Consider the following 18,486-nt stretch of genomic DNA (forward strand, 5'->3'; position numbering starts at 1 on the left):
TGCCATGGTTACAGGGTGACGCTCTCTCTCTGTGTGTTTCCTGGGTGAGAGAGCGCTTTTTTGTTGTTGTTGTTGTGCTAAGCTAAAAGGCAGAATGCTACAGGCATAGCTCTAAAGAATGTAGCCTGATGAGCAGTGTAGTCCGTGCTGCAGGGAGAATGGACTACCATACACGTTATGTGTCTGTGAGCGAGGGAGGGAGAGAAAGGAAAAGTCCGAGCTGTCACGGAGCAAAAACGGGAGCTGGAAGCATGTAAATATAATAATAACCACTGCAGCCAAGAAGAGTGCCTGAGGAGCCCATTTGTAAGTAAGCTATTAAGACTCAACTGTACACTGTGTTCGTGTTTTCCTCCGGAAACAATAAGTTCCGTTGGAGCAGCCTTTCAACGCCTCTCTCTGTCTCCCGCAAGCAAAGTTGACCCAGACAACAAAGTAAAGCTAGTTTTCGGCTACCAGCCCGACACGAACCCGACGTATTAGCCAGATGTCCCTTTACTACGTTTCGGACCTTCAGTAACAGTAATAAATCACAGCAATAGTACATTCACGTAGTTGTAAACAGCATGATAATATATTAAGTATTCCATAGTATTCAGAATACGTTACTCTCATTGAGTAACGTAACGGAATACGTTACAGAATACATTTTGGGGCATGTATTCAGTATTCTGTAGTGGAATACATTTTAAAAGTAACCTTCCCAACACTGGTCATACTTCACATGAAGACCAAAATAGTTCCAAAGGCCAGATCCAAATGAGGGTGGGGGAGGTTCAATTTGCCATGTTGCAACGAGCTTAGCTTCTGTCTTCCTAGCTTGCGCTGCGCTCAGTTGATCTGCGCTCGACACTGCAGCCTAGGCGGAGTAGTCGAACGCAGATCCACTGAGCTCTCAACACAGACAGCATCGTCAGAAGAAAAGTTGATAAAATAAATTAAAAATTTTGTATTGTTCGATACACATGCGTATGTATATATATATATATATATATATATTTTTTTTTTTTTTTTATTTTTTTATTTTTTTTACAGGATATATTACAGCAGTGAGCTTGAACTCTGGGTCAAAGATTCAAGTTACAGTTATTTATATGTCCTATCACCTTAAATCTTCACTCAAAGACAAGTACCTTTGACAGTGTATATATAGATAAGAGACAAATATTGTTCGTTTAATATGTTGGCATTACATTACATTTGGCTCAATGCTTACATATATGTGTTATTAAATTCCGTTCTTTTGAATTCTTTTGGCGACAGAGAAAGACTGGACTCAGAGTGGTCAAGCTCAAAAAATGATCTTTATTGTACATTTCCGGAAACGGAGAGCTGTTAGGCGCTATCATGCACCCACAGTTCTGAAAGCATTGCAAGCTGGATGTGTATATATATAGTTCTGCTACGTCACACATAGTTTCGATCAAAACACTCTGCTTAGTTTCACTTTCTGTCTGCACTTCCTGTGCTCTGCAAAAGCATGCAGTTTCCTGTCAGCCTGCGACCTAGTTTATACTCAAAGTTGGCCCTCACTTAAACTGCAAGCAAACTATATTAAAAATAATAAGCACTAACAATATATTTATTTTGTGACAGTGTAAAAAGAAAATGTACAAGCTGTGATAACTGTTTCTGATAGAATGAAGAGTAGACTGATATATTAAATATTCCTTTATTGGGTGAGAAAATCAGACCATGTCATAACTGCTTTAAGTCATACAGAATAGATATCAGAGCCTTAAACCGGCTGACTTCTGCTAAATGGGTAAAACTGGGCAGAAAGTATACAAACACATAACATCCTTATAGAATATGATGTAACACTATAGATCAACTTAGCTCAGAATATATAAAGCATATAAACAATTACAGCAATATGATGCAACAAACACAGCAGTACTACTAATCCAAAATACTCAAAGCTTCATAGAACTGAAACAAACATTTATTTTTAGCTCCATTCTGCTGCTGATACATACTTTAGGTTTCTGAACATTAAACTTGTTGCTGCCTTTCATAGTGTGTAACTTGAAGGCCCTGAGTACTTTCTCCCACACTGAAAACACTGGAATGATAACATTATTTGAACATTACCTAATAAGACTGTTTCAGGACAGACAATTAGTTACGTTAAACTTTCCTAGCAGTCCTTCACAAACAGGAAACAGTCTGTCTATTCTCTCCATCTGTCAGCTGCTGCTGGCTCTTCCTCCTCCTCTTCCTCACACACTGCTGAGTTTGTCCTGGTGGATCATCAGGGGTGCAAAGCCTCACAGATGATGTGCAGCAGTGGGTCCCTCAGTCTGTCCTCACTCTGACACTTGCATAAGCTGCAGGATTCAAACACAAGTGTAACTTATAAATACATGTTCATACTTTTATTCCACAATCAGAGAGAAAGAAACAGAGAGAGAGTGCAGGACAGACAGACAGGTGACAGTCTCAGGTGTATACACTGCTACAAAACAGCACAAGAGAAGGAGGATTTAGTGTTTGTGTTATTACGAGTGCTAAACAAGAAGAGTTCCCAGATGGTCCAGTGGACACATGTGTGACTCCTGTGATTAAAGCATCTTTCTTTCAGCTTAACGAGTGAACCGTCAGCTCGTTCAAACACACGTTAAAGTCCGTTTGGCTCGACACCACCGAACAGAGGCAGCAATATAACATAGCTAACATTAACAGTGCAGTGAATCCTGCTTGTGCCGTGATATTCAGGACTGCAAACCGAGCAGCATCACTGACTTTCAGCTTGTTGTGTTTGTGGATTTATGACTGACTTTAATTATCCATAAAATCATCACATTCTCTGTAAGATTAAGGTCAACTATTGAACGGCGTATATTTGAAAGTAAAGGCTCTAAAACCAAGTTAGTACAAACATCACTAATGTCACATAACTTTGCTGACATGTGGCCAACAGTAATGTTTTAATGTTCTTCATTATTAAACATTCACACATAAATAAGTGACATCATATTCAGTAAACTTACTTTTGAAAGTTTACTCTTCGGCCGCTCCGCTTCAGCACTCTGCTGTATTTTTTAGCAAAATTATCCACACCCACCGCCACGCTATGAATTGTGGGATATATGGGACCACGAAGTGTACAGCGGACCACACTTCAAATTTGGAGTACGCATTTGGAGTACACTTCGGATTGGGACAGCCGTCGTCGCGTCGCTGTGACGTAATAGGTCTCAAAATGCTTACTCAGGAGCGTGCGGTTGCTGGATTGGGACACAGCCAAGGTCTGTAGCTGTGTCAGAGCAAGCTTGTGTGAGCCAGCGGTGATATCTGTACACACAGTAGGTTTTTAAAATACTCATTTGTCATTCTCCTGCTAGCAGTGGAGGAGACTTTTCTGCTGAGGAAGAGGCCCTGCTGTCCTGCCCTCTTACTGGTGCCATTGAGGGATCAGCGGCTGCTACACTGTAAAATCTAATTAGTTCCCAGAACTCAAAAAAATTATGGAAACTCGTTGCCTCAAAAAAATTGAGTAAAGCTTAGCTAAAAATGACTAAGTTAGGACAACTTATTTACTTTGAGTACTCTGTACAAGCTCATTTGTTCCCAGAACTCAAAAAATTGGATCAAGTTTACGTAAGATGACCAAGTTAGGGCAACTTACTCATTTTGAGTACACTGTACAGCCTTGTTAGTTCCCAGAACTCAAAAAAATTATGGAAACTCGTTGCCTCAAAAAAACTAAGTACAGCTTACTTAAGATGACTGTTAGGACAACTTATACATTGCAAGTCTGCAGTATTAAGAATAACTTGATATTTCTGACTTTCTGACAATACTAATTGTTTACCTACTGACAAACATTTCAAGTTCAACTAAATGAAAAAACAATTTGTGGTACCATGAATATGATTAAAAATAATTAACAACAATTTTTGCAATGATGTTAAAATGAGCCCAACTTTTATTTTCAAACACAACAAAGTATAACAGCCAACATACTGGACACTGTTCTGCTGAACAACAAACAATTATATTGCCATCATTACTTATATAATCAAAATAAAATATTTATTGTTCTGTCACAAGTGCAGTCTCTAATTTAAACAACACATTTGTTTTTCATTCCAACACAGGAGCTGGAATGTTGTAATATTTTAAGGATGGCTTGTTTCCAGTCCAGGCGTTACTGCCTGAATGACTATCATGGATCGAGGTGATCCAAATGTAGGTAGGTGCAGAAGAAAGTCTTTAACTTCCCTTAAGTACAGTGGCAGTGGATGTGGGTTGGAGATGCAATGAGCTTGAACCTGCAGGCGACCATCTTCACTGACCACACCATCTGTGACGGAGGACTCATCTCTCCTGTTGTCCTGCAAGCAAACAATCATATTTTTTGGAACATGAACTTAATTGCTTTCTTAAAACATTTTTTTCTGCATTTGGTATAGAACAGACTCCAATTTAGACAATCTCAGGCTCCCTCCCCACCGGAGAGGTGACATTCAATGTCCCAAATTGTCAGTCTGGATAGCCGTGACCACCACGCAACACACAATAATGTCATGAAAGCATCATTTTAAAAAGGGCTATGCAAACATGGCCAATAACTTTCATTCTAATGATGTGCAAAATGATTTGGGCACAAAACAAATTTTGCTGTTAGAAAACTTGCAGACTTCACTATATACAGTGTAGACCCTCTAAACTAAGTTTGAAGAAATGCAGACCAAACTGTTGTTGTTTGTTTACTTACACAGCATGTCTTGTAGAATTAACTGGAGTCACAGCAACAGCATAGTGCAGTCATATCTCAAGTCTAATAACAGAAGACAGGAAAAGATCAGTAAAGAACGTCTTGATGCATTCTCAATCATCCAGGAAAGTAAATCTCCAAAAGTTGAATCTGTTCATCTGGACGTTTCTTCCACAAAACGCTACGTCCAGATGAACAGATTCAACTTTTGGAGATCAGTAAAGAAACAACTTCCCCAAACCAAAGCACAAATACAACAATAAGTAAAACAGGCTGATCTAAAATATGATTAAAGTTCAGCCTGATTAATATAAATGTCACTGACAGTTGCTAATATATTGGAAAACCAAAACACTTACCACTGAGTTGATGTCTTTCTGTCCAACAACAGGAGTGCTGGTCCCGAGCCTCAAAGACAGTAAGAAGCAAGCAGAGGGAGAAAAAACAGAACATATTTCAGAAACTGATTTGATCCTTAATGGCTGTGCAATCATTGTAACATAGAATTTGCTTATGTTGTTAAATAAAGGCTAGATTTGACATTAATAGATGCCACAGATGTTCAAAAGCTGCCACAAAGCATGAAAAAATAGACGTCTCCAAAAACGTCGGAGCATTTTTGCAAATATGTGATGTCTTGATAAATCGAGCAGATATTTGAACTTTACACAGCTACATTCTCGCCTGAAAATATCTTAAAAGTTTATTTTGTGACCCAGAAAAAGTAATAAGTTTTTCAGCGGCACTCCTCCGCCATTGCCGCGCTTACAAGTGCGCACAGGCTCCGACAACCGGCCGACAAATGCGATCCTCCTTTTCCCCAGACTACCCTTTCTGGGTCACAAAATAACCTTTTAAGATATTTTCAGGCGAGAATGTAGCTGTGTAATGCTCAAATATCTACTTAATTTATCAAAATATCACATATTTGCAAAAGTGCTTCCACGTTTTCGGAAAGCTCTGTTATCCACCCCCCACACCCACCCCACCCCTAACGGCTGCACCTCCCAAAGAATTTTGTCTGGGCTCTTATCTCAAACGATTCAATTATTATTATTATTTCAAACGATCAACAGAAAATTTCACCGACATAGTTTTATGTAAGGTTTTTAAGGCTGTGGTGTTAATTTTTAAGTAACATGAGCCCAGCGGCAGCAGCAACGCTAGGCTAACACTAACTAGCTAGCAAGATTATAAACCTGGTGCTAAACTAAGAGAAGCCACAAATCAGTTTGAATAAGAGTAAACATTTACTCACCAAGTCAGTGTATCAGGTAAAGATCCACAGCAATGACAACAATAATATCTTGAGCTGAAGCTTCTCCAGGTTTGCTCAACATATTCCATAAAGAATGCACCGTGAACAGGCGGACTGATCCAGGAGGGAGGAGGACGGTAGTCACGTGGCATTTTCAAAACACATCTTTCATCCTTCCGCCCTGAGAAGCAAAACTTCCAGCTTACTTAGTTTTTCTAAGTTAAGACAACTCAAATTAATCGAGTTTATCAGCGTTTATGCATAAAAAGTACTGGTAACTTATTTAAATTGAGTTCTAATAACAAATTGATAAAAATTGAGTTCAGCCTATTTAATATTTTTAATTAAACACAATATTACATTTTACAGTGTATATATTCTTCTCGACCTCCAGTATTTGGACTGAAGGACTCACAGACACGTTTCATATTTAGCTCTATACATTTTAAAAAGATTTTTTTAAAAATATTTTCCTGGCCAGCTATTTTCTTATTCACAAAGGCTGTATGGAGACATTTTGGTTATTGCCACAGATACTTTCTCTTACTACGGATGGAGGATGTTGCGGTTTTACAACCCATGGACTGAGAAAGGACTCAATAAGTAATATGTTCACATATTCCAGGGTTAAACACAAGTGAGTCTCAATTTGATATTAAGTGAACTGTTGGTAACTGATGCCAGTATTTCTCTTCTTTCTCCCTGTTTAAATCCCATTCATATAAGGGACCCTAATTTTATCCTGCTACAAACAAATTCACCCAGTGTTAGTTAAGTTTCCTGTAAACTACACATGTAAAGCGGATGTGAGAGAGGCTGTGATGAAGTCCTGGAGTTTTTAAGGATGTACGTGCTCCAGTCCAGAAATGTGTTTGATATGTTGGACACAGGTGGTAAAATGCTGTCACACCCTGAATAAACTGTCCTCTGTTCTTTGGTAAGCTGACATATTTGTTACATAATCATATGGTTTATCAGAGGGGAAGTGCCAGTTTTAGAATACTGGAGCCCAAGGATAGGTGCAATAATATTCAACTGTAATATTAGCTTATAACTAGGTCTTGTCAGTTAGCCAGTGTTGTGTCAAAAAGTCTTATCTGCCATAAACTAATTCCCGGTATTTTTAAAAAACCAGTTGATCATATTTAAACTGCTATAGACAACTTTTTGGTCTATAATATGTGAAACATGTCATATGTATCCCTCCTGAGTGATATCGAGTCATCTTGTGCCACAAACAACATTCCTGTCACAAGTCAGAAGCTGCAATCACTTTTTGGCAGTGATTTTTACTTCTTATTCATTCATTTGACATTAAAATGACTTTTTAAAGAGTAATCTGGCCAAGAGGACAGCAGAAATTGCAACAAATATAATAACAGTTCTCTAAACACATTTTAAGTGTCCCAAAAGGACTGGGTTGATTTTAATATAGTTACAATAACACAGAGTTATAAATATACTTGAAAAAAATGGGTCGCTATTAAATTTGATATATACCCTTTTGTAAATCATGTTCATTAAAGTCTATTTACCAATATAAGTGGAAATCAGTTTTTGTCAGACGATGACTTTTTGGCACAACACTGGAGGTAAAACAGGTATGATCCCTCATATCTGGAGTGTGAAGGTGCAGACACAAATTCAGACATCCCTGGGATGTTTAAGAGTTTAGAATTTCTCTGGTTCATTGGCTTTAGTCAGATAATTCAGTAATCACTCAAGATTAGTTCTCTAGTACTCCTGAATTCAAAGAAATAGTCAGGGGATTCGGCGCTGTGCTTTCCCACAGGCGAACTCAGGTGACATGAAAGAAGTAGTGGATGCCCTCCTCCTCTGGCACAATGATAACTCAGAAAAGCTCATTGGAGTAAGGAGATCAGGCTCAGAAGTGGTTCTTTCTAAGAAGGTATATCTTTATTTATAAATGACATACTAAGGATGAGTAATGCTTAAAGAATGAGGAAATTAAGCAGTGACCAATGACACGTTTAACAATGTGTCATTGTTATCCACTATTCTATTTTTGTCTACAAGTACAAGATCCTTTTTTTCTGTCAAATAACCTAAAAAATGACTGACTGCACCTTTAAAAATACTAACTGAAATAAATAACTAAATTTATTTTAACTGCAAATGTAAAAGTAAACATAAATGAACCAAAGAGGAAGTGACATGACTTTGAGGACAGATGTGATCAGGTGGAAAGTGCAGAAAGCTGACTGATGTCCATCTGTGGCTGCATTAAATGTTGGCCTGTCCTGTATTAGGCATTCAGGATTTTCTTTGATGGCCATTTAGCTCTTATGGCATGAACTTGCTCAGTGCATTATTATTTGCTTTTCTACAGTCTATTTGTTTAATAATTGATTGATACTATGTATTAAATAAGTTGATAAATAAGATGTTAAAAACCTCATCACCATATCAAACATGATCGATTTGGGGGGAGTTTGTTTGGCACATGCTGACTGCATTCTAATTATAACCAGAACAGGAGGCGAGAGCAGAGAACAAGAGTGCAGCAGTTTGGTGAAAGGAACAGGAAAGGTGAAGAAAAGGTGAGCATCCAAAAGACAAGCAAGAGGACAGTTTCAAAGGAGATATCACGGCACAATAAAAGCACAAGCTGTAAGAGCAGAGATTCATTTATTTTTACTATTTTTTCTTTAGGTTTTACTCCCACTGCTTACAATAAATCAAATATATAGAACAAACAAGAAGAACTCAAATTGCGTTGTTGTTCAGTATAATTCTGTGACTTCAACCTTTAGCTAACGTATAATGTTTGACATTTTATATAAATGTGACTATAACATATAGTCAATAATATTAAAAAGGTGCTGTTACTGAGTGAAACTTCCAAAGGTTTCAGGTCTGGATTTAGCCCCAGTGTTTTAAGATCCTAGCAGCGCTCGTATTTATGGCCACATTTTTCAAAGAGACGAGCTTTCTGGGTGCTGACTCAGGGGGACCACTTTAGTTCATTGAAACTTTAATGCCAGTTTAGTTTAAGACATTAAACTGGTCGCGTTTTGAATCAAATTGATAATAACAGAGCGATGCTGGACATAAGCAGCTGTGTTAGTGTGACGCCCTGCATATTTGAAGGATTACGATAAACTTCAGTACTTACTGAATCTGTAACATTGCCTTGATCTGCCTACATCATTTTTTAAATAGTTTGCGTTGTTGAATGAGTTTTGTGACACTGCACAGTGAAAAACTCACCTGATGTAGTGGTAAGGCATTATTCACCACTAGATGGAGACAACCTGGCACAGGTATTTTCTCTACACACTAAATTTCACACTGAAAAGCCTTGGTGGGAATTTTTGTCCTGAGGTCTTTCCAGTGTTTTCAAAATTGCATTTTTCAGATACACATCAAAACTTCACACAGACAAACACACACACAAAACAAGAAAATATGTCAAATTACACGTCTAATTCATTTTTTGAGACTCTCCCCACTTTTAGTTTTTCATGGAAAGTAACTTGTGTTATTCATGACATGACATCATTTCAAATAACTTTGTCAGGCCAGTGAATAGCTGCCACGTAAGTATAAATCTAAATCATGCATGTGTAATATAGAAAAAAAGCACAAACAGTTGTGCTGTTTGTTCATAATAAATGGGTAGGGGTGCATAGTCAGTAAAAGTCACCAAGGCTCTGCAGAGCTCCAAACCTCAAAAATGTGCGCTGGGAGCTTCATGGCATGATTTCTACAGCCAAGCAAATCCATATGTATGTGGCCAAGAACCTTAGTCCATGTAGGGTATCTTAGCACAGTTTACTTGTGTCAGTTAGGTCAGCTAGTGGGAGGGCAGAGAGGGCAGCCTTTACATTATTTTATTGTAGAGTGACAGGAACTGCCTATGAGCTTCTAATCAGGCAGAAGTATTGACAGAAAACATATCAAAGGAAATACATTGATGAAAATCAAAGAAGAGAAATATTTATGTGATGTTCCATTTTCCTGAGAGCTGATTGGCTGTGATGACTCCTTCAAGTACTACATGCTACTTTGTCCTGCTAGTTAAGCCCGCTGTCTGTTCTCAGGCCTCCTCCTGTATCACTGGCATATATCCATCACCAGAGGGCTCCACTGACCTGCCTGCTGACATCAGAGCAAACCCCTGTGTCATGTGATCTGGCAAAGCTGGACTCAGACCTGGCCCAGGCAAGTTCAAAGGCAGCTGTGGTAGAGAGAGCAGGGAGTATAGTAGAGCACTGGAAGGATGAGGTGGAAATGGGAAGCATGTAGATTCAGTGGACGTGGCATCCTCCATCTGTCTCTATGCTCTCTTTACTGGCCTTCTTAAAACCACTTCTAAAAACTTCTCCTGTAGCTGCTTTTGTTTAAATGTTTAGGATAGCATTTAGAATTCAACTTTACTGTCATTACACATGTCTAAATACAGGGAAACAAAATACAGTTTGCATCTAATCAGTAAGTGCAATAAGAGCAGATTATATACAAGTAAGTTCAGTAGAGAGCAAACATACAGATGTAATGGTCTATACAGATAAGGGTAGTATAAGTGGTGAAATAGTCATGAACAGAGAGACCAAACATACAGCTGAACTACAGACAAATGTATAGCATACAGATGTTTTATATTGCTGTACAGACAGGCAGATTAACAGGTGTACTATGAACAAATATACATATGTGCTACATATATACAGATGTAGCAGTGTGAGGTAAACAGATCTACAGTGCTATGAATATATATAGAGCAGTGGAAGTGTAGCTCTCTGAACAGACTATAATAGTGAACAGTGTAGGCACTATAACAGAGACTATACTATGTCAGTGTCCTAAAACTACAGCAGTAACCAATGTGAGCATATGGTGAATGTTGAATGAAAATGTTGAGAATGAAATGATCACGGTCACTGGGAGGAGGAGTGTAGAAGAGTTAAGTGAGTGTGGATGGAAAGGTTCAGCAGGGGGCTGAGTTCAGTAGGGTGACAGCTGTGAGGAAGAAGCTGTTCCTAAACCTGCTGGTTTTAGTCTGAAGGCTCCTGTAGCGCCTCCTGGAGGGGAGGAGCTGGAGGAGTTTATTGGCAGGATGAGAGGAGTCCCTGAGAATGATGCGTGCTTGGCATAGACATCTCTTCTTGTGGACATCCTCAAGGAAGTAGAGTCCCTGTGATGCGTTGGGCAGTTTTCACCACCCACTGCAGTGCCTTGCGGTCAGCAACAGAGCAGTTCCCATACCAGACTGTGACACAGTTGTTCAGGATGCTCTCTATCGTACAGTGGTAGAAGTTACCCAGTATGTCAGCAGACAGGTGGTTCTTCTTCAGTGTCCTCAAGAAAAAGAGGAGCTGGTGGGCCTTCTTGACCAGGCTGGAGGTGTTAGTTGACCAGGACAGATTTTCAGAGATGTGGGTCCCCAAGAACTTGAAGCTGGAGACCCGTTTAATAGCTGTGCCATTTATGCAGATGGGGACATGGGTGTCTGTCTCCTCTCTCCTGAAGTCCACAATGAGCTCTTTGGTTTTGCTGGTATTCAGGAGCAAGTTATTGTCAGCACCACACAGCTAGGTGCTTTACCTCTTCCCTGTAGCGAGTCTCATCGTTGTCACTGATGAGACAGTTACCGTGGTGTCATCTGCAGACTTGATGATGGAGTTGGATGCATACCTAGGTCTGCAGTCATAGAGGAACGGGCTCAGCACACAGCCCTGTGGAGTGCCAGTGTTGAGTGTGATGGTGGTAGAGCAGTTATGGCCTGACCTAACATGCTGGGGTCTGTTGGTGAGAATGTCCATGATCCAGGTACAGATGGAGTTGCTGATTCCAAGATCCACAAGTTTGGTGATCAGCTTGGAGGGAATAACTTTACCTATGCTGAGCTGAAGTCAACAAACAGCATTCTTGCATAAGTATTGCATAAATATCTGAGTACACGTTGCAAGAAACTACTATTGACCCAGGTTCTTTTATTCTTCAGACCAGACAGAGAAGACGCAGGCTCAGAGTGGTCAAAATATTTATAATCATTTTATTCAATCATTACCTTCCGGAAGGGAGATGTGCACGGTGCTAAGCATCTGCAGATCTGAAACCTTACAGGCCGGATGTGTATAATATAGTCTAAAACAGAGTCCAAAGTAGAAACAGAGGAGTCCAATAAATCAAAATCCCAGGAGCTGGGGTCCAAAACTAAACCGAAAGGCTGGGGCCACCCTCGACGGCGATGATGTCCAGCTTGTGGCCAGGAAAGTGGCCGGCGACGTTGAGGTGGAGAACGCGGACCGGATGGCGGCCTGGCAGCCGCAGGACCAGACGAGGCAGGACCAGACGAGGCGGGACCAGCTGCGGGCGACAGCGCTGCAGGCATAGGCCGGACGGGCCCCTCGGGCCCTCCAGCAGAGACAAACGAAGGCTTAAGCGGTCCCTCGGACCCTCCAGCGAAGACAGACGAAGGCCGGAGGGTCCCCTCAGACCCTCTAGCTGACGAGACATGAGGCTAGACGGGCCCCTCGGACCCTCCAGCTGACGAGGCATGAGGCTGGACGGGCCCCTCGGACCCTCCAGCTGACGAGGCATGAGGCTGGACAGGCTCCTCGGGCCCTCCAGCAGAGACGAAGGCTGTCTCTGCTGCCATCATTCTCACCCATCACATGACCAATTTAAGACGACACAGCTACAAGATGCAGCGACTCTGAGTCGGAAAACCAGAGTTTACAGCGGGAAGAGCGGGAAGAAAGGTAAAAACGGCGTTATCTACGGACAGCGCTAGCAAACAATCTCTGCTTGGGAGAGAAAAAATAAAAATAAAAAACACCCCCTTCCCTATTGGTGTTAAAGTTTACCATGTAAGCCAATCAAAAAAAATGATATGGCAACATGTGGCACTTGGTTGTTTAGGGAGAGGGGGACGTTTTAGTAGTGACACCCACAACGGAAAGCGGGCAAGCGAAAGAAAGAGAGAGAGAGAGTTTTCATATGTGAGACATTAGTGACGTTTAGTGTGTTTGAAGGCTATAGTTAGTGTGTTGTGTAGTTATTGTTTTGTATTGTGTGTCAGTTATACTACTGAATGTCACGTTTGCTCCAAAAAAGCCATCAAAGGCAGATTCCAGTGTAAACGCTGTCTCCACCTGGAAAACAGGACTGACAAACCTCCTGCTGTCAGACCTGCAGGGTTTTGGCCTTTGGTGTTCTCTTCTGTCTTATACTGAACACAAACTATTATTTTGGACTGGCTCAAATAATTTGTGTGCCTCCTTGTTTGATGCAGAACACCTGATTGTTCTGTAAATAGATTTAAATGGTTATATAAAAACGCCTGAGGCCTTGGCTGCATTTTTAGGTAAATAGTACCATATAAATTTGTTGTTTGCAAAACTTGTGCATAATTTTTAGAAATGTACAATTTCTATTTGCATTTCAAGTTATGAAAATGATTCGTTAAACATGTTTGTGGGTTTTACAGTAAAAAATATAACTTTTTTCTACTCGGATATTGAATTTTTTGTCTGGATTTAGATCAACTGTGCTAATAATATATGCCAAAATGAAAAAATAACTCCAATTTCAGATATTTGAGGTTGTGCTGAAAATGATACCAAACAAGGCAAGATAAACAGTTTTTAAAGGTGAAATATAGAGGTAAAATCAAAAGTAGTGAAAAACGGCCAATTATACCCTGGACCCCAGAGGGTTAAGGTAGTGTTAGCGTGATACTTTTTCCCTGCAAAGAATGGATGGGTGAGAATGATGGCAGAAAGGGTGGCAGAGCTGCGGACTGAACAGCAGACTCAGCTAGTGGCAATACAGGAGACCGAGCTACTACGGGGAACTGAACTAGTGGCGGGGCTGGAGACTGAGCTCGGAACTGAACAGGTGATTGAGCTATGGATTGCACAAGTGGCTGAACTAAAGGTTGAACTGCAGACTAGGCTAATGGCAACATAGGAGGCGGAATAGCAGACTGGGCTAATGGCTGAAGTGATAGCTGAGGTGAAAATGGAGCTAGTGGCGGAGTAGATGACTGAGCTGCGGGAAACACTAGAGACTGAACTGCCACAGGGGACTGAACTGAGGGCGACTGCACAGGGGACTGAACTGAGGGCGACTGCACAGTGGACTGAACTGAGGGCGACTGAGCTAATGGTTCAGGTGCAAACAGAGCTGCTGATGACGGAGCAAATGGCTGGGCTGCGGGCAGCAGTGATGATTGTGGTGGAGTGGCTGGCTGGGCTAGCGAAAGAGCTTCAGGCGGTGCTGGTTGTAGTGAACGAGAGGCTGAAACACTGATGGGCGGAGGAGCACGCGCAACTACAACAGTTTGTGTGACACTAGTTTCAGGTATGGAACCCGCACACGAGAAAGAGTTCCCAGTCTTTAATGGTAGTTCCTTAAAAAATGCACCCTTTCGTGTTCCTAAGGCCACAAAAAGGCCACGCCCTAAAAAGTGCTGTAAAAATATTATATAGTCATATTTTTTCCACTTTAAATTGGTCAGTCTTTTAAAACTACTTTTCCCTGAAATATTCATATAAAGTTTTAATTATATTTTGGGGGTTTTAACCCTTTAAATCCCAGTTTCGTCACATGAGCGCACTGGTTTTTTAGCCCCAAAAAACAAAAAACTTAAATATTTTCCATAAAATACATTTGAAGCAATATTCGATTGTTATTATAATTAGGCCTTTGGATGGACCAAAGATTGGCACCAACCATTAGTCTGATCAATTACTGTTTTTTCTAGGAGCACAGTAAATGTAATATAATGGTAATCATGTTTTCACTTTTTGCTTATGCTAACTGCTTATTACCACTTATTGCTTATTACCACTAAATGCGTATTACATTGTTGTGTTCTAGAATAAAATAGAACACAACAATGCGCTGGCACTGGCTTGGACATGAACGAGCTTTATTTACACACACTGGTGGCACAAACAGAAACACGGCGGGCAAAACAAAACCTAAAGGTGACCTAAACTGGGAATGAGTAACAAAACAAACCTGAACGGACGACTCTGGGCGAAAACACAGGGAAGATACACAGACGGACTAGCGACGAACATGAGAGAACACACACTATAAACACACAGATGGGAACGAGGAAACTACACACAGGAGGGAGGCACAGCTGATTGTGATCGACAAGACGAGACAGGGGAAACACAAACTGAACACACTGGCATAAGACAGACTTTCACAATAAAACAGGAAACTCAAAACACACGCGAAGACTCGGCACTCGGGTTACTTAAAAATGTAATTGTTAAAGTGAATTGTTAAATGTTGTCATTTTTATGCTTACCACCTCTACATTGTTTCAGCTCTGTGATCAAAGGAATTCCTTTGTCCCCCTCCCCAGCCTCTCGAGGTTCTGGGGGGGCTGTAGTGTTTTATCACAAGCACATCCCTTGTGAAGGTTTGTTTGATGTTTGGTAAGCTTCCTGCCCTTTTATGGCTTCACTGTGTTGTGTATGGTGAACCAATACAGGAATTGAACCATACATTGGGTGTGGGGGAGATTACCCCCTTTATGACTAAGGATGTTGTGATCAGGAAGTCACACACACAGAGAGACGCACACACACACCCACACAACCACACACACACACACACACACACACACATACATACAGTGCCTTGTCTTTGTAACCAAGGGGGGTTTTACGAGGGGAGGTGCTTGTGTAAACTATTGTGTATTGTAACAGTTTTTTCAATAAAAGGCAGCGAGCGGAGGCCGGAGTCGAGGTCATTTGTGATAGGATTCGAAGTGTGTTCCTGAGATAGCGACTGAGGCCTCCCTTGCGCAAGTAAATCGATCGATCGTTGTTGCCTTGTTTTTTCCTTCACGGGAATAAGTCTCTGAGTCAGCGGGGTCTGAGTTTGGACTCCACAGTAATTGTTTGGCTTTTTTCAGTGTTTTATTTATTCCGGAGTAAATCGGTTTGGCTGAGATCAAAGTTTTTAGATTAGATTAGATTAAATAAAGCTTTATTAATCCCCCGGGTGGGTTCCTCCAGGATTTTCACACAACTGAACAAACGTCAAACAGAAAACGGATTAAAGAGAAGTGTGAGACGGTCGAGAATTTACCGCAGTGTCCTGTTATACTTTAGATAGCAAGGAGCAGACGGCCGAGTTTATTAAACTCCACCGAGGCAGCGGTGACGCAAATCTGAAGGCTAGACCGTCCCATTTCACAGCCTCGCACTTCCGGCCTTCTCGGTCTTCGAAGGACCCGGCCCACGTAGACTGTGAAGGCCGGGTCCTCCGAAGGATGCAGCTGACGTCTTGGGACACAGCTACTCACTCACTCACCCCCTCCCCCCTGGCTCAAAGCTTCTTCTTCTTCTTGGTCTTGGGACACAGCTTGTGTGTTATACTTGTATAACTATGCATGTGACAAATAAAGAACCTTGAACCTTGAAAACACAAATAGTCACAATCCACGATGAAATCAAAAGAAAAAAGTACAAAAACCAAAAACACTGGGTCACCGACCCAGGGCCATGTTTGCTGATGTTTGTTGAGCTGATAGAAACGTTGCATTTGAAATAACCTGCCACAACATGTTACTCCCTTTATGCTTGATCGTCTTCTGTAGGACTCATTAGATGCTGAAGTACTGCAGCCACAACTTTTGGACACCTGCAGACGTTCCAGAGCTATGCCAAAAAAACAAAACCACACAGCGGCCCACTTGGACCCATTACTATGGCACACGTCATCTCTTTTTATGTGACTGTCCCCTGGTGATTATTGAAGGCTGAAGGCTCAGAGTGACAAAAATAATAACTCCCTGCAAATTTGTTAAACTAAAAGTAACGAGAAAATGTAAGAAGTCCAAGGTACAGATATTTGTTTCAAAATGTATTGAGGAAAAGTAAAAAGTACTTCAGTAAAGTACAGATACCTGAAAGTTCTACTTTAGAACAGTAGAGTATACTGTAAAAACTGTGATTTGGGTTAATTAGTATCTAATAGGAAAGTAATAGTAACTATTACTCAGTAAAAACATGTATGTGTTGTTTTAATTAAATCTAAGCAAAATTAAACATTTTTGAGATGTTCAGTTATTTAAATTTACACAGTTTTGTTTGGGGTAAATTAAGCAATAGTTTGAGCAGATTTTAAAGAAATGTATGAGTACCATGAAAAATGAAGAAATCTAATAAATTTAACTGATGAAAGCATTTTCATCTCAATCATTCTAGACTTCCTCCCGTAGTCCGTTGGACACACATGCTTCAGCAGTGGATGACCTGCATTTTGTCCGAGGTAAGATTATCTTAATTTGTTCAAAAATACGACAAGTTTTAAACAATAACGTATAGCAGTTTTGAGTAAAAGTTCTAAACAGTATGATACGTCAAAATTAGATTAATAATGACCACTGTAATGACAGTATCGTATTTTTACGCCAAATGGCACGAAGTGGACTGCTAGCATAAGAGCTTTGACTAACCACATGTTTTACCATATTAAAAAAATATATCAATGATATATTTCGATGGGCTGTAACCTCCCTCATTTACTTTTAAAATTTTATGAAAATGTTTCGCACTCAGTGGTGAGTGATGTAGTTAAAATCATTTGTGTGGTATTTTGTCAGTCACAGTTTTTCGAAGCTTTTGTCTCCACGCAGTGTTTTTCAGTTGTGGTAATTAAGCTAAAGTGGCTCAGTCCAGCGACATTACTGGTTTTCATTTTCATGCTGTCGGAGTCCTGTGACTTTAGTGCAGGCACAGCTGACATAGAGGGATGATGCGAGTTTCCAGTTAAACTTGGTCGTGTATCAGTGAGACACAGTCACAATGTTTCTGTTTCTGTAGAACAACCTTCAAGACAAAGGTACATTCAGGAAATAATATAGTAATACGTCTTTAATCTGACATAAGTCTTTCATAATTTCTATGTTTAACACCCAACGGTGTTTGGATACAGAGATGACATTGTGTAGATTAAAAGGATGTCTTGTCACGGCGAGTGGGATGAGCCGTGTGGGGCAAAATAAAGGAAGATCCAAATGCAGACACTCGCTGATAAGTGAAGGTGGTTTATTGAAAATACAAAGCACGGGGTGAACAATGACAGAACGGAACAAAAGCTAAACTATACTGGGAAAAAACTAAACTACAACCTGAACATGAAGGAAAGTAGCTACTTTAGGGTAGATGATGGTTGATAGCAGGGAAGACACACGGTAGATTCACAGACGGACCAGCGACTACAACATAAGAAGACACAACTTAAATAAACACAAGAAGAACACAGGGAGATTACACACAAGTGGGGAACACAGCTGGAAGTAATTGACAAGACGAGACAAGGGAGGCAAAACTGAATACACTCACATAAGACACAGACCTTCACAATAAAACAGGAAACAAGAAACCACTCCACAAAGATGCAGACTAGACACTGAGAGGCAGACAGAAAGAATATAACACATTAACCCAGGGACGACAGAGACTTAAAGAAGAATTCACATCAAACTAAACTCATGACCAGAACC

At 40.5% G+C, this 18,486-nt stretch overlaps 1 long non-coding RNA gene across 1 annotated transcript; it reads right to left on the reverse strand.

Moving 5' to 3' along the window:
• Nucleotides 1–4,770: 4,770 nt before the first annotated feature.
• On the reverse strand, nucleotides 4,771–6,090 carry LOC134646541 (uncharacterized). Its single transcript, XR_010096751.1, has 3 exons — nucleotides 5,982–6,090; nucleotides 5,083–5,131; nucleotides 4,771–4,786 (listed from the first exon to the last, which is right to left on the reverse strand). It is a non-coding gene; the product is annotated as an uncharacterized LOC134646541 (long non-coding RNA).
• Nucleotides 6,091–18,486: the final 12,396 nt, after the last annotated feature.

Source organism: Pelmatolapia mariae, linkage group LG17 (genome assembly GCF_036321145.2).
Source record: "Pelmatolapia mariae isolate MD_Pm_ZW linkage group LG17, Pm_UMD_F_2, whole genome shotgun sequence".
In the NCBI taxonomy this organism is placed as follows: domain Eukaryota; kingdom Metazoa; phylum Chordata; class Actinopteri; order Cichliformes; family Cichlidae; genus Pelmatolapia; species Pelmatolapia mariae.